This window comes from Falco rusticolus, chromosome 3 (genome assembly GCF_015220075.1).
Source record: "Falco rusticolus isolate bFalRus1 chromosome 3, bFalRus1.pri, whole genome shotgun sequence".
Classification (NCBI taxonomy): Eukaryota; Metazoa; Chordata; class Aves; order Falconiformes; family Falconidae; genus Falco; species Falco rusticolus.
Window position 1 is genome coordinate 1,801,913 of NC_051189.1, and position 21,560 is coordinate 1,823,472.

Consider the following 21,560-nt stretch of genomic DNA (forward strand, 5'->3'; position numbering starts at 1 on the left):
AGCAAACCATGGGAGGGATGTCAGCATGATCCCTGGCAAGAACTGCAGCATAGACCCTAGTAGCATTGCAGACAGTCAGATTTCCTTAGCTAGTAAGAATGAGTCCAGCAGTAGCAGAAAAACGTACTGATTCAAGGTTTCACTGTGACATTTGGTTTCACAGGATGCACACACAAGACCATTTTTCTTCTGGATACATTCCTAGAGACATAACCACTAGGACAGTGAGCTTACCAGGGATATTTAATGGAGGAGTTCTCCCTGATGGGAGATACTCAGTGGCTTTATTTCTCTCTTGAGCTAGAAGTGGATGAAAATGTGGGACGAATGATTTTATTCTACCTTAATGTCTCCTGTAAGTTGGGATTCTACAGGGACTTTCCTAAACTTTGGTGTAAACAAAAAACAAAACAAAACAACAAAAAAAAAAAAAGAAAAAAAAGAAGAAAAATCAAAAAGCCCCACAACCTGCAGTCTTACTGTTGTGGTTTAACCCCATCCAGCAATTCAGGCCCACGCAGCTGCTTGCTCACACCCCTCCAGTGGGATGGGGGAGAGAATCAGAAAAGTACAAGTGAGAAAACTCTGAGTTGAGATAAAGATAATTTAACAGGTAAAACAAATGCCGTGCACAAAAGCAAAGAAAAACAAGGAATTCATTCATCGCTTCCCACGGCAGGCAGGTGCTCAGCCATCCCCAGGGGAGCAGGGCTCCATCACCTGAAATGCGTACTTGGCCAGACAAACACCATCACTCAGAACATCCCCTCCCTTACCTCTTCTTCCCCCAGTTTATATGCTGAGCATGATGCCATATGGTATGGGATATCCCTGTGGTCAGTTGGGGTCAGCTGTCCCAGCTGTGTCCCCTCCCAACTTCTTGTGCACCCACCACCAGCCTGCTCACTGGTGGGGTGAGGAGCAGAAAAGCCCTGGGCTCTGTGTCAGCGCTGCTCAGCAATAACGAAACATCCCTGGATTATCAGCACTATTTTCATCACAAATCCAAAACATAGCCTCATACTAGCTACTATGAAGAAAATTAACTCTATCCCAGTCAAAACCAGCACACATACTTTAACTTAGGCTTTAACAAGCCCTGTTTTTCTTCTGTTTAATTGACTGAAAACATGTTTGTTATTGAACAAACTTCTCTGAGGGCATCATGTGGAGACGCTGTTTCTTATTCTCAGTTATTCTTGGGTCTTTTATTTACAATTGTGACAACAGAATGATTCTCTATCTGGGAAAAGGTACTGAGCATTTTGTCATGGGATACAAGTGTTGTATGCTTCTCATGGGATCTTGAAAGATGGTTTTGTGACACAGTTTCCTTTTCCTTGTAGCTTTTCATAATTTCTTCAGTTTCAAGCAAAGTTAAAAGATGCCGATGAATTAATCAACATACTCAGTTTTAAAGCTCCCTCAAACACTGGAACACACTTCCTAGAGAGGTGGTCAATGTCCCAAGCCTCTCAGTGTGTAAGAGGCATTTGGACGGTGCCCTTAATAATGTTTTATCTTGGTCATGGTGATACCCTGAAGTGGTCAGGCCGTGGGACTAGATGATTGTTGTAGGTCCCTTCCAACTGAAATAGTCCTTCTATTCTGTTCTGTTCTGTTCTATTCTGTTCTGTTCTGTTCTATTCTGTTCTGTTCTGTTCTGATGCCTTCATTTAATTGCAGTCTCTGGAAGAACAACAAAAAAGAGTAGCTACAAAACACCCATATTTTCTTTGTAAATTAAGAAGTCAGAATTTAAAAAAAACCAAAACACTTCCAATGAAACCAATGTTTTTGTAAATTAAGTAATCTCTAACTGAAACAAGTTCCTGTTTCAGCTACTCTTCTATTTTGTTTTCATTGCACAACTTTCTTACAAATGCATAAGACAAAATTAAACTGCCCACACAGGGTTTCTCCTCAAAGGCAGAACAAGGTTTAGCGCTCATAGATCTGTTGAGAGTTAAAAAGGAATGTTCTGTCTAGATCTAGAACTAATGCCTTATGCTTGCAGTGCTAAAAAATAAATGTATTCCTGAAGTGGAGTTGTAGGGTTTAAAGGGTGGGGGAGGAATACTGTGAGGATGCTATTTATATATAGATGTTACATTATAATAAATATTATCAACTTTTTTTTTTTTTTTTCCAACAAAATTGAAGGATACAGTGTAAGGAAACACAAAACATTAATCAGTACCTGAACAGAGGCCACACTCTCCTTTTCTTTCCTGACGAAGGAGTGTCCCAGGCACATTTTGCCAGGCAGGCAAGTTGATCCCAAATGTTCTTCAGTTTCTTGCAGGGCAAAGGTCTAACCCCTGAGTCCTTGTTATCTGCTGAGCTCTTCTGAAGTTAGCAAATTCCTTTAAGCAGTTCTTTGAGTCCATTCCAGTAAAACTCCCCAAAGACTGTAACAGAAGTGTTTCTAACTAATCTCTTAAAAAATAACTAAGAACAAATTGTATTATATTAAATCATAACAGATTTCCCTTTCAACAGCAGAATGCCTTCAAACCATCCCCCTGATCTCATGATGATGAACTTATGAATGTTATGAAATAATACTTAAGGCCCAAATATTTTGAGGCTTAGTAGTGAAATTACCTATGGTATGAACTTTTTCTTGGCTCTCTAATTATCTTTAATGGCATCTCTTTTTTTCCTTGCATATGTAGGCATTGCAAGCTTAGTTTGGATACTGTGCACAAATATAACCTTCATGGAGTAAGTTCCTCTTTCTGATTTTTGTATGCTTGTAGGCTGCATTTGGATTTTTAGTACTATAAAAATATTTACATTCAGAAATTACCTCAGTAAAACCCTCTTCATTGTGCTCTGTGAACACATTATTTTATTGCGCATTATCAAAATACTGCAGAATACTGTAATATTTTTATGCAACATATGCATAAAATGGATAAGATGGTACAATGGCTAGTGATTTCATATACATATACAAGCATGTATGCTCACGGTATTGGATCTTATACATGTGGGAGTATTCATCATCATTAAGATTTTTCTAATCTTTTAGCAATTAACTCTCAAAAAATGTTTTCACTAGAAATATTTGACTTTAAACTTTACAGCTTCCTTAGTCAAATAAGACTATTCTGTAGAATTCATCTTCACTATTATCTTTTTTATTAAATCTGCGGACTTTCCTTCCTATTGCATCAGATTAATTGATGAAATGGTGTTTAGTTAAAGGAAATGTTTCCTCATGTCCAGTCTGAACCTTCATCTCGAGGCTGTCTCCTGTTTCCCAGCATTATCTTATACTGTCAGGCTCTTGTTTATGAAGAGCACAGACGAGGAACCAATGTTGCAGGTACTTTACAAACACAGATGAAGAGGCTTTACAAAGGCCGTTACAAATTTAACAGTATATTATCTGTGGCCCTCAGCAGAGTAGTGAGTGCATTAAATATTTCCCATTTCCATGAACTTTCATCCCTCTTCATCATGATTAAGGTATATTAACATGAGGGAAGATCTGCGCTGTTGTTACTTTTGTAGATGAGCTGCCCTACAGCCTTCACTATAAATGTGGTAGCTCTATTCACTTTCTAGAAATCTCTCCGTCTCATTCCACTAAGGTTAGCTTTATGCATTTATTTTTTTAGATAAGATGAGACAGAACATCCAATTGATTTAAGCTTCACCAAATCTCTCTTGTGTGTGTATATCATCATGATACAAACACAAGATCATCATGATGCAGATAACACCAAGTTGGGTGGGAGTGTTGATCTGCTTGAGGGTAGGAAGGCTCTGCAGAGGGATCTGGACAGGCTGGACTGATCAGTTGTAGCCAATTATATGAAGTCCAACAAGGAGAAGTGCCTGGTCCTACACTTGGGTCACAACAACGACATGAAACACTACAGACTTGGGGCAGAGCGGCCGGAAAGCTGCCTGGAAGGAAAAGACCTGTGTGTGCTGGTTGAGAGCTGGCTGAACATGAGCCACCACTGTGCCCAGGTGGCCAAGATCACCAACATCATCCTGGCTTGTATCAGAAATAGTGTGACCAACAGGACAAGGGCAGTGATTGTCCCCCTGTACTGGGCACTGATGAGGCTGCACCTCCACTACTGTGTTCACTTTTGGGCCCCTCACTTCAGGAGGGACACTGAGGTGCTGGAGCGTGTCCAGAGCAGGGCAATGACGCTGGTGAAGGGGCTGGAGCACAAGTCCTATGAAAAGCAGCTGGGGGAATGGGGGTTCCTCATAGCCTGGAGAAAATGAGGCTGAAGGCGGACCTTATCAGTCTCTAGAACTACCTGGAAGGGGGCTGTAGGCAGGTGGGGGTCGGTCTCTTCTTCCAGGTAACAAGTGATAGGACAAGAGGAAACAGACTCAGGTTGCCCCAGGGGTGGTTTAGTTTAGATATTAGGAAAAAATTCTTCACTGAAAGGGTTGTTAAACATTGGAACAAGCTGACCAGGGAAGTGGTTGAGTCACCATCCCTGGAGGTATTTAGAAGATGTGTAGATGTGGTGCTTAGGGACATGGTTTAGTGGTGGACTTGGCAGTGTCAGGTTAATGGTTGGACCTGATGATCTTAAAGGTCTTTTCCAACATAAATGATGCTACGATTTTGTGATTCTGTGATTCTGTGATCTGGAACCAAACCTCCTACTATTATAGCTGGGTCTGGTAGTTCAAAATTATAAGCATTTGATGACTGAAATTAAGCATTAGATGTTCACTGATCACTTAAGTTATACTTTGCAGTGTCATTGGACTGTGCCTGGCAAAGAATGCAGAGGAAAACCAACATATTGTTTTTGGCCACAGGCTGTAACAGACTCTGTATACGTAAATAACTAAAGTGTGCATGGAGGCTCACAGTTTGTAACTGGAAGAGGTATCTGGAAAGCTTGCAATCTGTCCACAGCAGCCTAAAGCCCTAATTTAAGAACAAATACAGCAAGGATATACAATAATAATTCTGACTACTTGGGAGCATGAACTGTAGCTACCAAGATATGATTTCATTTGGTTACAGAAGCATTTAAAGAATAATGTTTCCAATATGTTATTATTCCTGATGCATGACCCACAGCTGAGGCAAAGCAGGACAATTACATGAAATATCTTTTCCAGTGGATTCCTGATCCCCTCAATCCAGTAATGTGGAATACTATGAATGTGGATTTTTGAAAAAACCCCGAACACATTCATATTCATCTCCTGTGTTGTTGCTGAATCCATCATTTCACCCAGGCTCTCTGCTAGTGGATGAGGTGGCTATTGTGTCTAATATTTACTAATAATTTCCCTGATTATAATCCCTTCCTGAACAATGCTATTTCTTGATAGAGTCTGCACATTTCCTAGTGTGTGCCTGACTAAGGCATCTTTTATCTGTTTTTGTCTTTAAGATACTGGAAGCCCTTTACTTTGATGGATGCTGATGAGCTACCCCATGAACAATAACACTGAACAGGACTTTGAGACCTTAGAAATTAATGTTTTGTCATATTGCTCCAGGACATTTTGTTTTGAAAAAAAGAAACACATGCACACGCACACACACACAAAAAAACCCACCACAACCCCACCCCCCCAAAAAAACCCAACAAAAAACCACCAAAACCCAAAACAAAGCCAAGCCCCTCTTCCCCACAAAATGAAGAAAAGTCACCTTCCATCATGTTGTTTTGGTAGACTAGCAGGTATCAGAAAAACTCGTGTAATTAATTTCTCTTGTGTTAATCAAACCAATCCTCCTTTCTAATGTTTTTATTTTGGGGGATACTCACTGTGCACTCATTCTGTAAAAAAAAAAAATTTTACAGTGGCAAACAGCTGATTTATCTTCCTTTTATTTTAAGGGCTGAAGTAGGCTTGAAGGCTGATTTATTTTGTCTGTATTAATATGGGCAACATCACTTGGTCTAATGATTAAGTATTCATGTCTGGATAAAAATGACTTTTTTTGCTCTAGATAATAATAGATTATTTTTCACCGCTGCTGTATGTGAATTATGAAAGATAGTTATTTCTTTAATCTCCAGCATATCTTGCTGTGAAAGGGTTTATGCATTTAATTCTCCTGGTTCAGGGAAGAAGTGGTCTTTTAAGACAAACTAGGATGAATGTATAGCTGCTGTCAGCAATCTTCCTTTTTAAACGTATTTTAGAAGAACGAGGAAAAATGACACATAGACAGCACATTTCTTTTGCCTTAAAGTTAAATTCAAGTGGATACACAAAATTATTTGGAAGCCATTGAAAACACCAGAGTATCTCTTTGCTCAGTCAGGATATTTCATTCGGCCATGTTCAGAACCCATCCCTTCCGCAAGCAGGTGAACCCTTCCTCGCCTGAGCCTTGTCAGCGGGCTCTGAATTAGTCTCCAAGAAGATGGGAGTCCAATCCTACACTGAAATATCTGAAAACCCTGTAGCTTTGAACACTTCTTGTGATCGTTATAGCTGGTTCCATATGTAGAAATTAGGGTAACCACTCTACTCTGTCATGTGGAGAACTTAAGATCAGGAGAACTGCACCCAGTAACAAAACTGACTTGATCTCCTTTGATCGTAAAGGAAACTAGACGTGACTCAAGTATAGCTATCTCTGCTGTAGGCAGGTATTTGTAATCAGGTGCATTTTACCCACCGTTAAGGTCCGGATGGATGGCCAGATGCTGTCAGCCAGTTCGATATATTGCTTTTAGAAACTGATTTCCTTCAGTAACAGCTGATGAAATCTGTTCCTTCTGCTTTGATTCTCTTTATAATTTATATCCTCATACAGGTGGGAAGAACTATCAGTCTTTTGCTCACCAGCATTTGCACGTGTTCCGTCACATAGTATATGCAACGTATCCACTCCAGTGCAATATGTGCTGTTGCATACTGATGTATTCACCGCATCAATGTATGTTTGGACAAGTATCTTCTTCCATCTTATTGTCACTTCTGGTGACCAAGATGACATCACCCACTTTTTAAAGTAAAAGAGAGTATCCGGGATCTTTGCACAGGGAACAACAGCCCCATTAAATTTACTGCGTTCTCTTCAAATTAGGATTTTTTCCCTTGGGCACAAGATGTAGCTAATCTTCATATGGCCTACTGGTTCTCAAATTGAAAAAGGTCATTATGGAGTGCAAACATTGTTGGTAACATACTGATGTATTCAACTTCCACATGTCAGCTGGGGCAGAGGAAGCCATCAACAATTCATGACATTGTAAAAACATTTTTCCTGCCGATCCATTTACGATGAAGTATTATGTTGCCCTCTTGACAGGTAGTGCAATATTATGTTAACTATAAATAAATCAAAAATACAGATGTACTTGTTTGAATTATGTTGGTCACTAATGGCATTTTGGGAAGAGAAAGCAAATTTGAAGTCTGATTAATGCCTCTGCTTACTCCTTCCCAGTATTTCTGAGTTGCTTTGAAGTCCAAAGTAGCAGAGTAGAGCTTCAAGGGAGCAAATGTTTGTGCTTGTTGGGTAACCCAGCTGCAGGTACCCTCCCACACATTTGTTCTTCATTTTTAAGAAGATCAGTAGGAACTCTAGCATGGAAAGACCACTGACCCTCCTCTGACAACGAAATCCAGCCCTTGCCTAGCGTGGGAGGGGAGTGGATCAGCCAGGTTCTCTGATACTGAAGGTACAGCAGCCCACCCACCTAAACTCAGCTTAGTGCCCCAGCATGATAATCTCTCCCAGGCAAATGTTAGCGGTGATGCTGCTCAAAACCTTATGCACCACAATTTGTTCCAAATTGATTTTTCTTTGCCAGTGGAAAGGAGGGTATATACTAGATAAACAGATCTATCTTTAAGCAAATGTAACCTTCTAAGAGGAACTTGTTAACAGATAAGCAGCGTTTTTCTGATGCTATTTGCTTTTAGATGGATACCCATAATTAGAATGGAGAGATCTTTTTCAGGGCTAATCCGTTCCATAAGAAGTGAAAAAGTGCAGTTAAAAAATGATTAATATTTCTGGGGAACAGGCTAAAAAGGATTTTGAGCTGTAATATTTAAACTTGGTGATTCATGATAGCAGAATACTTAAACTGCGTAAAATGTACTCATCTTTTGAACTTGTTGCTTTGCTGGCATCTCAAATGATGGATTCAAAGATCTTCAGAATCCACTAGTTTATTATAATCTCATCTCAATGTTCTGAAAGTACTATTATCTCATTGGCTTATTTATTATTATGTGTAATGTATTAAAAAGAGTGTGTTCTGTTGAACTTAAGCACTGAAAAAGTAATATATGAGAGTGAAAAAGCAATAGATGGAATTAATTATAGACGTAAACATGACAGAGGACTCTGCCAGTGTATATTGGCATAGTCCCATTGAAGTCAATAGAGTAAGACCAATTTACGTCAGCAGAGGAACTGATTTAACAGGTGTTGGAAGAAGATGTGCTAGGATTTTCACAAACGTGAAGACAGAGACAGAACATTGAAAACAGCAGACTGCTTGTTATTGTATTTGTATGTATGCTATTAACCTTCACACCTGTTTGTGCAAGCACTGCAGAAGTAACTTTTTTTTTTTTTTAACGTGGTGGAAAGATGCAAAATTGCAAGGATATCATCTGAGGGATTTTGCAAGAATACAAAGCTTGTTGAAACCCAAACATGGTGTCTCATAAAATGGTAAAGCTCTTCCGTTTGAACATCAAAGTAGCACATCAAAGTGTACCTCCTGATGCTATGGAAGCTGGTTAAACAGATTCACAGTTATCCTGTAATAAGATTTGAAAAAAATATCTATGCATAAATGAGACAGAATATTTTGAATCATGGAACCTTTCTAAAATTACGAGGAGTGAACAAATAGTAGGTCTAGTTCTCACCTCCCTTTCATTTTACTTCAGCGTACTTCCACTGCCTTCAGTGGCAATGTGCTGGAATTGCACATGTAAGGGTTACCCAAAGCAGGCATTGTAAGGGCAAAGTGACAGAGGTTATTTCTGATAAGTTGTAGAACAGTAAGGAATAATTGGATAATGTCTTCCACATATTAGTAGGAAAAAAAGGGCTGATTTTGGTTCCACTCTGACTCAGAGTGCCTTTTCCTCATGCTTTACAATCTGACTACAAGGACACCTATTTAGCTTGGAGATTTTGGTGAAGGGACTATTTTTATAATGCAATGATTCATGCCTCCTGTTTCATATAAAGTGTTATTTTGTGATAAGCAAGGGGCTCAGTGTGGAAGTTTGTGTGCCAAAACCACCTATAGAAAATAGACACCTCCTATCTAGCAGTATAAGAAGAACTTGTCCTACAGCCAAACTCCAGACTCTTTTTCTGGAAAGAAAAACTTCAAAAAACACTGTGCATTAAAAATCAACTTTGTAAATTAGCTGTTATTTGTTTTGTTCTTCTTTCCCTTCAAGTGTGAATGACACTGGCATAAGTCCAAAGGCTTGATTTGCAGTTAGAGGTAGGTACTTTTTCCTCCTGTAGGCATGTGAATACAGAACTGGAGAGGATGCCTGGAGTGACTGACCTGGTCCTCTCTGATGCTCCAGGCAGCTGCACAAAGCCACCTTAGCTATTTCAGAAGTTAGTGCTCAATGGCATGTAGTTATATTGAGGGTGAGGATGGTTGTGGGTCTGTCATGGGACTAGGGGGAGCAGAGAGAAAAGTGTGAGAAGGGTGAGTTGTAGCACCTGTGGGAAGACCACAGAGGGAGAATGATGGACAAATGAGGTCTTTGCACCACAGAGAGACAGTTCCTGCTGTTCCAGTCTTCTGGAAGTGACAAGCCCGACTTGACATGCAAGAAAGCGGTGGACAATTTAAAGCTGATCTTGCACCCGTATAATTTCATCCCTTCCTGCCCATGCTTAGCTGTGCAACCATCAGAGGAGTATGCTCCCTTAGCTTCTTTAAGTCTTCACTATGCATTGCCAGAGAAATTAGCATGATCCCACAAACATATGACTGATTTTCAGTAGGCAGAACCTAGAGCCTGGAATAACTGTCATGAAGAATATGAGACACAAATGGGACTGGATAAGGAGAGAGTACAAAAAGGAATGTCTCTCTATGGGTACATATAGATATCCATTAAAGTACACTTTATTAGTCTTGATAAAAGCAGCTGAGAATCCCAGATTTCAGCTAGAAGAAGACATGGCCTTGTTAGTTTGCATTCATAAGGGTCACCATACGTACAGCCTTTCTGCCATTTTGCATTTCTCTGATGTACCACAGCAATACATCAACAAAATATCATTCCTGTGATAATGTATTGCTGTGTTACGTTGTTAAAGTGACTTTGCTTGATGGCACACTCAGGTAATACATCTTTAAACAGATGAACTGTAAGAGCAGTGGCCTCTCTGTCTGTCACATGTAAGGAGGTACGGGGAATAAAAGATGTAGTGGCAGGGGCTAGAGAGAAACATGAGGCTGAGCATGTGCCAAGCTTTCTGGGACATAAAGCACACTTATCAGGAAATACACAGGAAGTCACTTAAAGGACAAATTAAATGGGCTTGCCATTGAGCCTCAGAAAGCATGTGGGTACTGCTTATCTCTGGTGCAATAGCCTTAGCAAAGTCAACAGCAAGGAGTACCATGAGGAAATTCAGAGTATATTAAAACGATTGCTGTGAAGAATATTCCGCGGGGATGCAAAACATTGGATTCTCTTAAGACCAAGATAATGCATTCAGGCTGCAGCCCAGGAGACCCAGCTTCACATCTGGCTCAGATAAAATGCCATTTGCAATGCCAAACTCACTCGTTCCTCTGGTGAGTTTGTCTTCATTCAAATGTTCTGCAGCATAGTAGTTCAGGGCAATTAGAAAGTTGTGCTCAGGATCAAAGGGACTCCCTGCTGCTGAGTTTCTGAATGTTGGCAGGGATGTGTGGAAGAAACTTAGTGATCTTTGAGTCAGGAGGCTCCTGCAGAAGAATGTGCGTAGAAGATGTTACAGCAAGACACACTGAGTTTCTCCCTTCTCCCTTTACTGAAAGGTAACAAAAAAATCAGGGAGAGGAGGCATGCGATTCAATTCAAAGGCATACCTTTTTTCAAAAATTGCTCAAAGAGTAATGTCTTTCATTGAAAACTGGATAACTCACCATTGTAATTCATTGCTACAGGAAGGTGGTGTGCCAATACTACTGGGTAGCTTTGTAGATTTAAGAATAGAGCTGGATCGTGCCATAAACACAAATAACAATGGTATTAAAACAGCAAAAGTACAATGCTGAGAGCTATCCAATCCTATTTTTAAGGTATAGTGTGACCCGCTGAGGTTAGACAAAACTGTCCTGTAACGTATTACAGCACACAATCAGATTCACTATAATAATTTTGCACTCTCTTCTGAAGCATCTGCACTGACAACTGTTAGAGATGGGGACTTGTTCCAACTAGTCCATTGATCTGTTCCTAGGTGACAATTTCTTTGCGCCTACAAATAAATCCAGGGAAGCTGCAAAAGCTGCCTAAAGTGCAAACTGAAGCTGCAAAAGCTGCCTAAAGTGCAAACTGAGCAATGCTAAGCTTAGAGAATCAGGCTTTCATTATCTGTCTTCTCTGCACGTATAATAAACCGAGGTAACATGACTAATAAATAATAAATGACTAATTCTTATGTCTTATGTAGCACCTCTTATCAGAGCAGCTCTGAACATGCTGAAGGGAATATATAAATTAATTCTTGTAGTATGCCATTGGGACAAATATGTCTGACTGTATACATTTCACAGCTTGCTAAATTATTTTGTGCTTTTCCAATTAGCATAGTCCATAGTGTCCACAGTCGTAGAACAGCCCCCTGCAGTTCCAGATGCCCTGGAAGCTCTGTGGTCCCTGCAAGCTGAGTGTGCAATCTGAGTGCTAGGCAAATGACAAGGAATGTGCACAGGCGGGTGGGAAGAACAATAAGCAATAGAGGGGCAGGCAGGGAGTTCTGCACTTGAATTCCCAAACTAATTCCAAGTTTTCTGTAGGCATGCAGAACTCATAGCTATGGGTTTCATCAGCACTCAGCAACATAGTTATGGATTATGAAAGTCAAGAGTATTTTTATTTTGATTAGAAATTACTATTATTTTACTTATTTATTTTTCCCCACAAAACCTTGAAGTAAGGGAATGATTTTTATTCAAAAGGATGTTGCAGAAACTCCAGGAGAAGGTAGCTCATTCCTTGCACCTTTACTTTTGATAGGCCATGACCTTAAGTGAAGTGTATCTGCCATTATGTATCACACTCAGCAAACTCTTGCTGTACAACCTCCCATCTTCTAAAACACAAACAAGAAAAAAATTGGTCTGCAGGAGAAATAACCTAACTAGTGATCTCTGCAGCTGACACTAACGAATCCATGGGGAATGTGTTCAAGTCCACAAAAAGCTACAGTTTTGTTGCAAGTCTTTCTCTCCAGCTCAAACGTTTCAGTAAGCCCCAACTTATTTTCAGATAATTTTCTTTTTTTTTTTTCCCCTGAAAAGACGGTTTTCCATCACACACACATCAATCCACATATTTGTGGATCATAGCCTTTTAGTTTTTTTGAAAGTGCGTGAAAAGCTGTGGTTAATATAGGGTGCTGAGCACTTGAAAATCAAACCCCGACTGTTTTGCTGTAGGTCACATAACAAGACTCTGTCACTTGTTGTAACTTTGAGACAAAAGGTAAATGAATAGAGAGAATTCATTGCTTATGTTTCGTAAAGCTGGGACAAGACCAAACTCTACAGCACAACAGGACACATTTAGGAAGACAAAGAACAGGGACAATTATTTCTAAATCTTCACTTACTATTATAACTTGTCATAATCTATGTCATGTAGAGAATGTTAATGAGAAGTTCAGTGAGCTCAGTGAAGCAAGTTACAAAGATTCCTTAAAAATATTTTCTATTTCTGTGGCCAGTAAAAAGAAAGAGGCTACAAAGCTTTGCAATCTCAAGCCCCCTGTCTCCACCCCCACTCCCTCATTTCAGTTTAAAATACAGCCTGCAATCTTGTAGAGGTATTTTAATGTTTTCTTTCTTCTGCTGGAATTCACTACTTTTTTCTTTCATACCAGGTTTATATGACTGTTTTTTCCCCATTTTTTCACATGAGATAGTTTCCATGATGGCCATAAAACTAATATTATTTTTGCTAGTGAATTATTTGCAAAATACAAATACATATGGAAAAACAAACATCAATAGCTAAGACTTAAGAGCTGCTTCAATAGGCATGGGACCAAGAAAATGTGTAACCATGGGCTAATCTATTTTTAGGGAAGAATTTAAGTGAATGCATAACTTTTCTTGTCTGTTTAAATGCTTTTTTACTGAATAAGACAAAGATCACCCAACAGGATTAAGCTGTTATTTACATAGTGCAAAATCAGGCAGTTTATACTTAGATCAAACTCTCATGGCATAGTGTTCAGTAATTCTCTGCTCCTCAAAATGTAAAATGGGTATAATTAAGGATGTAAGTAAATCTATTCAATTTCTTCATCCACTTGCTTATGAATAAATTGAAATGTAAGTAAATATGAAATATAATTGCATTTATGTCAAATAAATAAAACCATTACTATAATAGGGGATCTTATCTGTATGCTGCATCCATATTTGCTGTCTTATAAAACATCATATTACTGAATACCTGTATTTTTATTAATTTGTAATGCTGCAGTTAGGGTGGTATTTGTCTTCCATGTTACTAACATTAAATTGTTTACACACAAGTACCTATGACCATTTGAGATGCTCTGACATACCCTGTGTCTGCCTGTCCAGAACAGCAAAGGTCTCCCATCGGTCCCACAGGCCACCAGCCAACCTCCTGTGCTTCTCTTGTACTCCCCAAGGTATTTGATATGGTACTAGATGTTGACAGGCTTAAAAGTCCATGAGGTAGGCATACAGCCAAAAAAACCCCACCTAGGTTGTCTCCAAAGTCAGAGATAAAAGCCACCTCTTCCGGAAGCTGATTTATCTCACCCTGGAGGCTTATGTTAGGACACCATAAATCGCCCTCTGGAAGTGTTTGTCTTTGACCATAGAAGGCTATCTGAGATACCAAGAATATTTGTCCACTCTTTTGGTAAGAAAATAGTTTTCTTCTCTTACAACTACATCCAAAAGAATACTGTCTTGTTTTAACTGTGAACATCACAGACTTAGCACATTACTTATGCCTGCTCTGTTCAGGTTCTCGCATCACACCCTCAATGCTCTACTGCCTATATCCTTTCTAGGAACTACACAGCACCTTTATATCTGAGGTGGGTATTTCAGCTCTCCTTAACATTGGTAGTGCACAATAGAGGTGAGAGAGAAAATCAGATTTTCTCTAACTCACCACATTCAAGGTGTTGCATTGCTGTCTATCTTGTCCAAATAAATCTGATGGCAAAGGGCTACAATGAAAGTGCTGCCTCTCTTCCTGTCTCTTCACCTCGAGAGTTACTGGGAAGGGAGTCCACAGAGAGGGATGCTTTGTGAACTGCTGGCGGAGCAAAGCATAGATAAATAGGATTACTAATGGGCATGCTAAAAGCATGTTTCTCATATGTTGCACTATCTTTTGGCAATTATTTCTTTACAAACAAGCAGTTATGTTGTCAAGCAGAGGAGACTCGTAATAATACAGTACAGAAGACTTAATTGTTTTCAGCACAGAGGGAAAAGATTACAGAAGAAAAAAAAAGAAGGAAATTAGAAAACTTTTTTACTAGCAAATAATGAAAACAAATTTTTAGTACTATGTTTTCTGCAGTATGAGAGGTAGAAGAATTTGATCTTTTTTTAAGGTGTCCCTTGAGAGTTGGGACACTTGTAGATGCTATAGATTGTCTGCGCTTGGTTTGCAGTACTGTACAAAAATACTGTGCTAAGCTCTTAAGTTAGCTAAAGGACCTATTAGAGAGGGGAGCAGCTAGAGAAAAGTACTGGTACAAAACCTCAGTTACGATGAAACAGCAAAGTAAGGCACAGCTGTCAACATCAAAAGGTCAGCTGAGCTTCAGTTTGACTCTTGTGACCAGCAAGACTTTAACGTTTAAAACAGTGCATGAAAACTGCTGCAGGAGAGAGAAAGCAGCTGGCTGGCATAGCAGATTACCACTGGTATTACCACTGGTGTGTATATCTATCTATCTATCTATCTATCTATCTATCTATCTATCTATCTATCTATCTATCTATCTATCTATCTATCTATCTATCTATCTATCTATCTATCTATCTATCTATCTATATGTGTATATAAAACTTTCAGAGTTGGTTGCATAAACAGGCTGTCTGCTTGCTTATCAGTCTACCTTGTTTCCCTTTCCTCCCTTTAACAACAACAACAACAAGTTTTTTGGCCACCTGATTCACATTTGGTGAAAAGAGAAAATATGCTCACTTCAGCATTGGAAGGTTTAGTATAGTAGTGCCAGGATCCTCTTTGGTTGGGGGTTGGGGGGGTTCTTTTATTATTTTGTTATTTTTGCTTTTGGTTTGGTTTTTTAGGGTTGTTTGGTGTTTGGTTTTGCCTTTTTTTTTTTTTGTGATAATGACCTCCTTAAATTTTACTTTTAACTAAGTACTGGTAGAACCCTTCTGACAGTCATAACGTTGCTGAAGGCTGCTGAGGGGTACCCTCTGCTTTGGTGGTGATATGGACAGACCTGGGGGTTTGATGCTGATGTGGTGTTTACACACAAATGCTCTGAAAATCTGAAACGGAGTGAACAGAAGAAATGGAACCGACCATATTGTCTGTAACACTGTATATGAAAATGTATTTATATACACAGTCCCTGGTCCAGTATTTTCTCATCAATTTTTTCTTCAGCATTCCGTATTTTTCCTTTAAGTTCTTTTTTGGCTTTAATAGCTCAGCTATTATCTTTTCAGATGTGGCCCATTAATTCTTCTGTATGAATTCAAGCACAGTCAGCTCTCCCTGTTAATGACCAGAGGCGAATAATGGCTAATGCCCACTGAGAAGGTTATGCATTGTTTTAGCTGCTTCTTGATTTATTGAACTCTCTCTGTACATTTCTGCATTTTCATTTTTTTAATAGAATCTGAGAAAAGAAAGCCTTTTAGAAGCCATCTATGACAATGGTCCATTTCTGATCAATGTGAAAACACGGGCATTCTGGGAAGGGGGAGAGGAAATGTTGAGAAAGGGGTAAAACAAAACACAAAAAAGAATATTTACTATTGTATTTATAATACCAGAACAAGGAATACCCAAACAAATTGTCAGTAAAAACATTAAAACATTAAAAACTAGAGAAACAGTGATTTTTCTTTCACGTGTTTTAATGGCAGAACCTGCTAGGACTGGGTACTGTTGGTTGTGAAAGAACATTAACAAAACAAAACAAATAAAACAAGGACATATGTTTATCTAATGCTACCAAAGGCTGAATCAGCTTCCAGTTCAAGAAATCCCTAAGCTACGGTTTACCAGAAACTGTGAGGGTCGTAACTAAATATTTTCTGTATTCTTATACTCGCTATTAAACATCAGCTAACACTCACCATCAGACTAGGTGATTCCTTGATCCTATCCAGTTATACTCTTGTGATCTGCTTACTTAGCAGGTCAAACAGTGTGCAGAGTAGTGACCATGAAATAAAACTGATCAATGAGCAAACAAGAACAAGATACATCCCAAAGATTTAGGAAATTATTAAATGAAGAAATTATTGTAATAAGAAACTACTAAAAATAATAAAGAAATTATTAAAAATTGTTCCTCACATTTCATTACCATTAGGGGTTGAGTTTCTGTGGTTCTGGTTCAAATTCTGTTCCTTAAGCTACATTGAAACACTATTTTTCATTTTCAGCCTTCCATTGCTGGATAGTGTTACTCTCCATTTTTAAAAGATTTCAGCTTCTACACCTGGTCTGTGCTGCAGGCCATCTGGGAAGGAAAAAGATTCTGTCTTGTATATACCTTGTGAAGTGTTTTAAAATCCTTGTGGTAAATTAATGAATGCAGAGGATGTCATCGTATATTGATACTTCACCTTTTTGAGATTTTGACCTCGACTATTGTATTTATAGATAAATGTCACAAATTACCATTTCAGTACAGAAGGTAAAAGTTGAGAATTAATAACAGCTTCCTGAAAAGTCAGACAACATATAAAAATGCTGACAAACAAGTGAATGCTTTTTTTTGTAACTACATCAAAAAATTGTTTAGAGTTCCCAGTGCTGGCAGAGCTTTGTTTTGTGAAAGCCATGAAATTACTAGGCCACTGAAGGAGGCTGCTGACAAAAAAAGGTTCAGCTGCCTTTGTGAGTGACATACCAGGTTATTTTTCCTTTGAAAAATACAGATTCACATCTTACATTGTTTCCTTTCGTAGTTTTGGCCATCATAGTAATTTTTAGTTCAAACAGGCAACAATTGTGCAACATACTGGTGTAATTTTTAAGAAGCATATCTACAGAGGATTTTAGTAGCAACTTCACTGACTTCAAAACTCTTCACAGCACACAATTTTTTCAGGTTGTCATGAATTTAAGAGGATTCTCTGTTCATCGTTTCTACATCCCTGGACCACTGCTTTATATGCAGCTGTCAAAAGACAGGTTAGGAGCTAAATGTATGACACATTTCTTTGGTGGACAAGCTTTTCACCAAAATAGTCCATTGAAGGTAAAAATATGTTTGGCTAAAGTTTGTCTTTAGTAATGTTGGATATACGCAGAATAAACTGCACCAACTGGATTTTTTTTGGTATGCGTGATTTTATTTTTTATTGGTACTAATACATCTAAAAATCAGTCTAATCTTTAAACTGATTAAATAAGAAATTAGTAAGAACAATAAAGAAAGCATCCAGCAAGATCTTTTCTGGAGGGGATATTGCTTGTAGTGTGGAAGCAAAGGAATCCTATTTACAGTTCAGACCATCTAAATATGAGAAAAGCCCTTTCCAAAGTTATCTCTTCCTTTCAGTAATGTAGCCAAGAATGAGCCACGAAAGGAAGAAGTAGAAGTGAAGTTAATTTCTTATTGACTAAGGGCTAGAAACTGCTATTTGGTCTCGTTTTACATTTCCTCTGCCACCATTGCTGAACTTGTGATAGAACAAGGTGAAAAGAAATCCCAAACCCCCAAACAAACAAATTAAAATCAGGGAACATAGGAGGTTTTTTTCAAGAAAGGAACCTTTTCAGAGCAACCCAAACAAGTCAAGAATTAACAAATGTTCTTTCAGCCAAAAATTTTAAAAAAGGAATGAATGTATAAGAAATGTTCTCTTCTACCAGCATATTTCAGTTCCTCTGCAGTGTTTCAGTTTCTCTGGCAAGATTTACAAGATCCCTTTCATGAAGGTGTGCTGGAAAAGCACCCTCTGTGTCCTGTAACCTAGTGAGAGGGGCACTCACTTCAGAGAAAGGAGACCCAATTCTCCTTTTCCAGAATTCAACCACTAAGGTGTCACTGATCATAATCAGCTCCGTTACATCTTGCTCAGTGGTAGACCCCTACACATAGGGGTCTGAGTGTGGAGCTGAAATGCCTCCCCCTAAATTCAGTTCAGACAAATCCCAGCCCAGAAGTATCTGCTTACCTGGGTAAAGGTCCCCTTCAATTGTCTGTCTTTCACTTCACTCAGATAAAGTGTCTGTAATGTAGGAAGCCTTAAGATGCTCAATGTACTTGCTTAATCTTAGACATTTAGTGTTATTTCATGTTCCAGGATATTTTGCTTGATCTCTAACAACTGGTCCAGAAGGATGTGGGTCTCATGTAGGTCCTGCATCCTCAGCCATTACTAACATTGTGATGAGGTAGAGAAGATTAATTCCACCCCAAAAATATTACTGCTTTACTCAGTGTAATATTAAAAACAATTTGTTTTATAAATACAAATAAAAATTAAAAAAAAAAATTAAAAACACCCTCCAAAACCAAACCAACCTAGCAAAAGAAAAAAACCCAAACCTAAAACAAAACAAAAACTCGGTACCTAAGAAATAGGTAACTGGACTGGACCAAATACTGAAAGGACCCCAAACCTATCCTGCCTGGGAGCATCGGGCAGACTGCTTTCAGCTGATTTCACTGTACTGACACACCATAATGCACTAAGAAAAGCAGCTTTTCACTTGCATCAGCCCAGACATAAATGTCTTCACTTGAAAAGGCAATTTATGGCTCCTGCTGTAGTGGGAGATGCTCAGAGTAGAAGGGAAGTAGAAGAATTTTAAGCGGAGTATTCTGGTGTTGGTCAGGAGCTTGCTCAGCTCCTCCTTAAAGTTAAAACAGACTAAATCTTACTGTATTTTCTCTACTTTTTATTGTGTTCTCGGTCTGTAGATTTTTTACACTGACTTTGACCATAATCCACACCACTCGCAGGGCTGGCAGCTGAGTCTGGTGTAAAATCTTTACCTCTATAATAATCTGCAAGCCACAGGGTCATTCTTAGTGGGTCGTCTTCTCTTTAATGTCTCCATTACATTTCAAGAAGGTGAGAGAGTTAAGTATACCTTGATGCAATTGAGAACCAGACCTATTATTTTCTATGTAACAAATTGTCTAAATTATAGAAATGGGAGAACAGATAATTATTTAACAAAAGGTTAATTACGTCCAGGAAGAACACACTGCACCATCTTAATGACAAAGCAGGTAATGCTGCTTTAACCATTTTAATTTATGAAGAAATTGGTTTTGTGAACATTTGACAAAACAATATATCTTTGTGCCATACCAAGTTTGTTAAGCGGGTCTCTTAATTGCAGATTGAGAGTAGCACAAACTGTCTGTATCCATGTTTAACTAGACTCAGAAATAATGAGCATTCAAAAATTACTACTTAAGGAAACTATTATGTACTTATGGGGATTTTTTTCATTTGTACTTCTCTGTCACATGTACTCTCTGTATTGGGCTGCTGTGGTGTAGCTTGACTTTCTCCTATACTGCTAAATATTGGATATATTGGTATATGGAAATGCAAACTATTTAAAATATACCTTTATTCAAATAAAAAGAAAAAAATGAAGAAAAACCTCCAGTATGAGATACAGAAAATTTTCCAATTTTGATGTATTCAAAGCTACACCTTACTGGAAAATGTATTTTAATAAAATTCAAATTAGGAGGCTGAATACAGGGTAAATAAACAGTTCTTTGACTTGTAATGGGATCCTTCTGGTCCTAAACACTAAAGATTAAAAAGTCGCCAACCACTGAAAGGAAAGAGTCCCCGCAGAACTAGATATACAGTTGTTTAGTGCCTAAAAAGTGGATCTGCTTTTTAAAGACCTTTCTCTAAATGGGTAGCCTGAGCTTGTTAGGATGTTTAGTTTGATTTGAATGTGCTCAGTTCTTTTTTAACACCTCAATAAAGAGAAAGCTCACCTGAGAATGTTTCTCAGACTTCAGATCTTGAGATCTTTTTAAAATTGCATGCGTAAGATCTTTGGATACAGAAGATTTAAATCTTGAAACTGGAGAAGTGACTTAAAATAAAGAGAAATGAAATAGCACAGCTTGCTCCTTAAAGTTAGATTGTCAGCTTGTGACATGGATTTTTACATGGCTATTTATACCCTAAGAAAACTTGCTCTTTGCAAACTATTCCAATGAAGGGAGAAGAGGAAGAAAAAAAAAAAAAAGAAAAAAAAAAAAAAGGACCTATGAAAAGATTCAGGCATTTGGACACAACAGTACTGAAGTATGTGAAGAAACTGGGAGATGAAGCCTTGAGGGCCACAAGATGCAGTCGTAGTATCAGAATCATGGAATATTTCAAGCTGGAGTTGACCCATAAGGATCATCGAATCCGACTCCCTGCTCCTTGCAGGACTGCCTAAAACTAAACCATATGATTGAGTGTCATCCCGAAAGTGTTTCTTTCCCTCTCTGATACCATTTGGATCATGATCCAATATTCAAGTAGTATTCAGCAGTAAGTGCTGTATCCAAGCTGACAAATCCTGTGCATTGGTTCTGGCCTCTCTGGGAAATCCAGGGGGGGCTGAGTATCTTCATTCACAATATTCAGGATTAATCTTCAAGAAAGTTGTATGATTGCTGAGAAAAAACGGGAATAGACATTTCTGCACACCTTTCTGCCTTCAAGAAGTCATCAACTACAGAAGCCTATAGGAAGAGAAAGAGAATTAAAAAGAGATGAATTCTCTTTTTTGAGAATTTTGAGAATTTCTCAAAATTGGCTGGAGAAAAAGGCAGAAAAAATGAGATACATATGGAGAAAAAGAAACAATGAAGCAGATACGTAAGTTAAAGAAACTGGGTTAGAGAAAGGCTAATAAAAAAGCTAAGGAGAGAAAGCAAATGATTACCCAAAAGAAGAAAAGTGGGAAAAGCATGCTGTGAGTCAGGGAGGCATAAAAAAGGGTTAGATAAAGACCCGCCTGCAGAGACAAACACACACACATTGCCGGGGGCGGGGGGGGGACATCTTACCTGTAGACAGAGATTAAAAGCACCTCAAAGGTATGAAAAGAAAAATTCCTTGCCTTTCACTATCACATTAAAATTGGGACCAAAGACTTAAAGAATGCTAGTAAGATGATGGTGACAA

The 21,560-nt window shown here is 38.6% G+C and overlaps 1 long non-coding RNA gene across 1 annotated transcript; it reads left to right on the forward strand.

Moving 5' to 3' along the window:
• The first annotated feature begins 1,467 nt into the window (after positions 1-1,467).
• Positions 1,468-11,930, forward strand: LOC119144202. Its single transcript, XR_005102992.1, has 3 exons — positions 1,468-1,500; positions 1,566-1,571; positions 11,920-11,930. It is a non-coding gene; the product is annotated as an uncharacterized LOC119144202 (long non-coding RNA).
• The last annotated feature ends 9,630 nt before the right edge of the window (positions 11,931-21,560 follow it).